At 38.6% G+C, this 6531-nt stretch overlaps 1 pseudogene; it reads right to left on the reverse strand.

The window, feature by feature from the left end:
• Positions 1-1120: 1120 nt before the first annotated feature.
• On the reverse strand, positions 1121-1627 carry LOC102862312 (annotated as a pseudogene).
• Positions 1628-6531: the final 4904 nt, after the last annotated feature.

Raw genomic sequence — 6531 nt, forward strand, 5'->3', positions numbered from 1 at the left:
TCAAACCTATTTTAAGACTGATTATATCATCACGACACTCTCCTTTCAAAAGTGTAAGTTCAGTGTATCTTGCAATTGTGAATATGTCTACTGTAAGAATAAAAGGTGACTTTAAGCTATTTTTCCAAACTCTATCCCTATTGCACTAAATTTATGTCTTCACTCACTCCTTGTTGTAGAACCAGAACTGACTCATAGCAGACCCTTCAGTGAAGTTTTAGAGACTGTAAATGACATCAGAAGAAATCACCCAATTGCTGGTGAATTTGAACAGCCAGAGACGTGTCCTCTGTGGTTTAATACCATCTAGACTTTTCCTTTTATGTCTTACGTTCATTATTGTGGGAGGGTTTTATGTAGTTTTGTTTTGTTTTTTTAAGGTGTTATTGTTATGTGCTGTCAAGTAGATTAGGACTCACAGTGACCCTATGAACAATGGTTCTGAACCCTACGCTATCTTGAGTCAAAATCTCACCATATCTAAAACACCAGCCCATTTGCCACAATCAGTGTCAATCCATCTCCTCCAGGGTCTTCCTTTCCTACAATGAAACTTGATCCTTCCAAGCATGATGTCCTTCTCCAAGGACTGGTCTCTCCTGGCCACATTCCTTAAGTATGTGAGACAGAGTTTCAAAGTTCTTGCCTCCAAGTAGCAACACAGCTTCACTCCAAGAGTCTCTCTTCGAGTTCCATGGTATATTCAATACTTTTCCCCAGCACCACAATTCAAAGGCATCAATTCTTGCCAGCTCTCAGATGCATAGTAAGTAAATGAGAAGACCACAGCCTTGATCGTGTGCACCTTAGTCTCTATACCGACATCATTGCTCTTTAGCACTCTGGAGAGTTACTTAGAAGCAGACTTTCCTAAAGTAACTCATCTTCTTATTTTCTGACTTCTAGTGCTAAGAGTGTTTATTGTAGATCTGAACAAGATGAAATTGTTAACCACCTCAATCTCTTCTCCATCTATCATGATGCTGTCAATTAGCCCAGTGGTGAATATCTTTATTTTCTTGATGTTGCGATGCTACCCATATTGAAGACTACAGTCCTTGATCTTCTGCAGCAAACACTTCAAGTATAAACTATTTACTAATAGACAAGGCCTATAGATTTATTTCTTCTTAAAAATACCCACAAGATAGCCCCAGTGACCTGTGGTCTAGGTCTGCTGGCCTTGAACTTAAAGGCACCAGAAATGGTGCAACCCTCTGTGGACTCAAATCTTCAGTTGCTCCAGGTCTTCACAGAGATTGTTGTCTAGACCATTGGCCAGAACCTAACTGTATTTTCCATCCCTTGCTTCTTTTTGTCTGTTCAACAACCAGTCTAGAATCTTGTACTGGCATGGATTCTGCATTAATAGTGATCACATGCTCCACCTCATCCTCAGTGAGCTCTTTCCTGCCCTGTTGGTGTGGTCAGTGTCTGCTTTCCTCAACACCATATGGGCATATCTTTGCCTTACACCCTTAATGGCAGTGATGGCAAAGGCTATTTCCTGCCACCCATTGATGTCAGTATTGATTACTTGCAAAACATGCTGGAACTTCTGTGAGATGACTAAGGATATGGTGGCGGGCAGGCCTCTGGTGGAAGTATTATTGTAGTTTTGATGCATGAACATAACCAGATAGTCATTAGGTTTGGAAAAATCAAACACATTTCTCTAAGTATGATCTGTGAAAAAGGTAATAAAATTTATCATTTTTTTTACTATTTATATCTTGTGTTTGTGGGTGTGGGTGTGGGGGAGTGTGTGTGCATGTGTGTATGCATTTCACAAAAAGACATTAAATTGTTTAGACTAAAACCATGACACTTGACATTCATAATTTACAATGAAGACTGGAGGAGAGAAAGGTCTTAATATTTAAAGAAGAGGTTGTTAGCCATACCGGGAGAAGACTACATGGCCATTAAGTTCTGCTCCAAGCTCCCTAACAACAAAAATAAAAATAACCATCCATTTCCCATTCTAAGATAAAAGGGAAGCACTTAAGTTTATGTAGAAATAAATGTTTTCATGTTACAACTCTAAGAATAATTGCCATTAATTCATTATGTAAACACTATTACATAACACAGAAAGTGTACTTTGGTCCCAACTTGATGAAAATGTAAAATTTTTTCATGTGACCATTTCTCATATAGATTCTTAAGACAAGAATATAAGATCTGGTTTATATCCATAAAAACAGAGGTTTTGGTTGTAACACACGTGAGATATGTTGCTTTTGGTGATCCCAGGTTTGGTGTTTCTCAAAAGTCACTAAAATTGTGGTGGTTTCTCTGGTTTTCCCACTTCCAAATTAGTAAAAGGGTACTCCTCTGTCATCTTAAATTATTTCATGATTATTTAGTTATTGTTTGATTATTGAAGTCAAATAACATTCTGAGGCCAATGAAATGTGTGTGTAAATGATATGTAGAACTTCCAGATGGGAGCTTTAAAAGGCAGGCTGCATTTTGTCACAGCCCTTACATTGTTGTAACTATCAAGAATCTCAACAAGAGTTTCTTACACATGATACTTAAAAACACAAGCAGCCAAAGTAAAGATAAATAAAATGCACTTTATCAAATTAGAGACTCTTGCATGTGACACTACACTATCAAGAAAGTGGAAAGATGGTCCTTAGAATGAGAGAGAATGCAAACCACATATCAGATAAACTGGGGGGTGCCAGGGGAACCAACTCAAATTCATTGCCATCCAGTCAGAACCAACTCGAAGGTGACCCTCCCTCCAGCCACTTTCCGAGGCTGAAAATCACAAGAGGTGAGGTTGCTCATCTTCTTCCAGGGAGCTGCTGGAGGATTTGAACCACCAGAGAGGGACATCCTTTTCAATGGACCAAATCACCAGAGCTCCCCCACATACAGATAAGATTCTATACTCTAGAAAATATAAAGAATTCTTCCAACTCAACAACAGAAAACTCCAATAACTCGACTGCAAAACAAACATGTTTTGAATAGCTATTTCTCCAAAGAAGATAAAAAATGAACAAATGTTGTTATGTGCCATTGAGTTGGCTGTGACTCACAGCAGACAATATAAACAATAGGTCTGAATCCTACTTTATCCTGAGATGCTCAGCATCCTTAGAGAACGTTGTTGTTGCCAGGTACCATCAAGTTGAATATAACTGGTAGCACCCTACGAACAACAGACCTGAACCCTGCCATATTTTAGCCTTATCATTTCTGACACATTTGAGCCACTGCTGCAGTCACTGTGTCAATCCATTTTATAGAGGGTCTTCCTCTCTTTTGCTGATCTTCCACGTTTCCAAGCATGATGTCCCTTTCCGAGGAAAAGCCTCTCACAGCAGTATGTCCACAGTCTGAGAGATGAAACGTCACCATCTTTGCCTCCAAGGAGCACTCTAGCTGCACTTTAGCAGTCCATGGTATATTCAGTACTTTTCTCCAACACCACAGTTTAAAGCCATCAATTATTCTGTCACCCTTATTCATTGTTCAGCACTCTAATGCATAGCAAATGACTGAGAAGACCATTGCCTGAATCAGGCGTGCTTTAGTCTTCAAACTAACATCATTGCTCTTAAGTACTTTGGAGATGTCCCTGACAGCAGACTTGACCAATGCCATACATTTCCCGATCTCCCGCTGCTGGTACCAAGGATGTTGATTATTGATCTAAGCAATATTAAATCATTGACAACTTCAACTTTTTATTGCGAAAGTTGGAAACAATAATGAATGAATGGTAGTCAGAAATTATGGACTCGATGACAGAAATGAGGCTGGCAACTGAATGATTGTCTTCTGTATAGTCCATGATTATTTAAAGAAAATACCTTTTTAAAAAAATACAAAAGGTAACTTTCCATATGAACCTCACCTGATGGAATGCACAGGAATCAGATTAATCCTATCTGTAGAAAGAATCTTTCAGAAGAAGTTCAATATCAGCAATCAAAACCAGGCCAGTGCTGACTGTGGAATAGACCATCAATTACTCACGTATAAGTTCAAATTGAAGCTGAAGAAAATTAAAAACTGTTTACAAGAACCAAGATATGACCAGAGGGACTGTGAGACGGCATCAAGTTTATTATCACGAAGAGAGCAAAAAGATCATTATAAAGACAGAGGAGAAAGAAAAAACCAAAACAGGTGTCAGAAGACTCTGAAAATTGCATTAGAGAATCAAAAGCCTTAGTCAATAGGGCAGTGCAATGAAAACCATAATGAGATGCGTTGTTATTGTTATCATCCTCACCACTGTTATTGTTATCACTGTTGTTGTGTATCGTCAAGTCAAAACCAACTCACGGGACCCTCCCGTGGGTTTTCAGAGGTAGTAAATCACACAGGAGGAGACAGCCCATCTTTCTCCCACAGAGGAGCTTGTGGATGGGAATGCCTTTACGATGGCAGTGCAAATCCTTACCACAAAGCCACTCACTAGTAAGGTGGCTACCAAAGCGCAAATAAAGGAAGTGTTAATAAGACTGCAAAGAAACTTGAAACTTCATACACTGCTGGTGAAATGTCTAAGAGTACATACAGCCTCTTTGGAAAACAGTTTTGCTACTACTCAGAAAGTTAAGCAAAGAGTTACCATATGATCCAGCAAGTCTATTCAAAAGAATGTTGTTGTTGTTGTGTGTACCTAGAGTCAGAACTGACCCATAGCTGACCCTCTGGTGAGTTTTCAGAGGCAGTTAATCAAACAGGAGGAGATATATTCATGAAAATTTTATAGCAGCTTTATAACAATTGACAAAAGGTGGAAACAACCCAAATGTCCATTGCCTGATGAATGGATGGAGAAATGCAATGTATTCACACATGGACTATTATTCAGCAACAAGAAGAAATGAAGTACTGATGCATGCCATGACATCAACCAACCTTGAAGATATGCTAAGTGACAGACGCTGTCACAAAAGTCCAGATATTATATGATTCCACATGGATGAAATAACCTGAGCACACATTAGTGGTAAAAGAGGACAATAAAGAGTAATCACCCATGAGTACAGGGTTTCTTTTTAGGATGATGAAAACATCTGAATTAGGTGGTAGTAATATTTGTAGAACTTTGTAAATATACTAAAAAGCACTGAATTGTTAAAATGACATCTTCCCTGCCCCCTTTTTTTTCCATTGAGATTTTAATGAAAGATAATTTGGATTTCCATTCAGTCATTACTGCACATTTTCCTCCCTGTCCCACACAATTCGCTCTTCTCTTTGAAAAGTAAAAGAAAAATTCTCTCATTGTTATACAATTCCTCCCCACAAGTCCATTCTACTATGCAGCCTTCGTTCTGGATTCCTGTCATGACAATAATACCTAATCATATATCCCTTTTAAGCAGTTTTCACCCTCATTTGTTTCAATGCAGCATACATAATTTATCCCATTATTCTCAGTCTCCCCTAACCCCGATGTCAGTCCCGTTTTACAACAGTGGGACTATGCAGTATTTGTCCTTTTGTGACTGAAATATTTCTATTTCACTCAGCATAATATCCTCCAGGGCCACCCATTTTGTGTAATATTTCATGAGTTCCTTGTTTTTCAATGCAGAGTAGTAACCACAACTTCTCTATCCATTCGTTTGTTGATGGGCACTTAGGTTGTTTTCAACTCTTTGCTATTGTGAACAAAGCCACGATAAACATGACTGTGCATATATCTGCTTGAGTGGCGGTTATAGTTTCTTTGGGGTATATTCCCAGTAGAGGAATTGCTAGGTCAAATAGTATTTCTATTTGCAACTTTTTGAGAAAGCGCCACACCCACCGCCTTCCACAGTGGTTACACCATTTTACACTTCCACCAACAGTGAATAAGGGTTCCAGTTACTCCACAACCTCACCAGTATTTGTTGTTTGCTGCTCTGTTGAATTTTGCTATTCTGACTGGGGTGAAATGATATCTCATAATTGTCTTGATTTGCATCTCTCTTAGAGCTAGGGATTTTGAACATTTCTTCATGTGTTTGCCATCTGAGTTTCTTCTTTGGTGAAGTGTCTGTTCATATCCTATGCCCATTTTGTGATAAGGTTGTTCACCTTTATCTTTTTGTGGTGCTTGAGTATTTTATAAATTCTAAATATAAGCCCCTTATAAGACTTGTCATTACCAAAAATTTTTCCCCTCAGTCTGTGGCTTCCCGTTTACCCTGTTGGAGAAGTTTTTGGATGTGCATAGGGATGTGATTCTTAGAAGGTTCCATTCATCTATTTTATCCTCTCCTGGTTGTAGGTTTTTCAGGATGTTTAGAAGAAGACTGTTCATTTTGTGAATTAGGGCTTCTAGGGTTCTTCCAAGCTTTTATCTAATGAAGTTTATAGTCCTTGGTTTTAGTCCTAGGTCCATGATCCACTTTGAGTTGGGTTTTCTGTATGATGTGAGGTATGGATCTTGGTTGAGTTTTCTCCAGATAGTTTTTCAATTTTGCCAGCACCATTTGTTAAAAAGGCTGTAGTTTCCCCACTTAACTGATTTCATCTCCTTGTCAAAAATCAGTTGACCATAGG

Source organism: Elephantulus edwardii, unplaced genomic scaffold, assembly GCF_000299155.1.
Source record: "Elephantulus edwardii isolate Elephantulus edwardi_28Jun2011 unplaced genomic scaffold, EleEdw1.0 scaffold00001, whole genome shotgun sequence".
Lineage (NCBI taxonomy): Eukaryota > Metazoa > Chordata > Mammalia > Macroscelidea > Macroscelididae > Elephantulus > Elephantulus edwardii.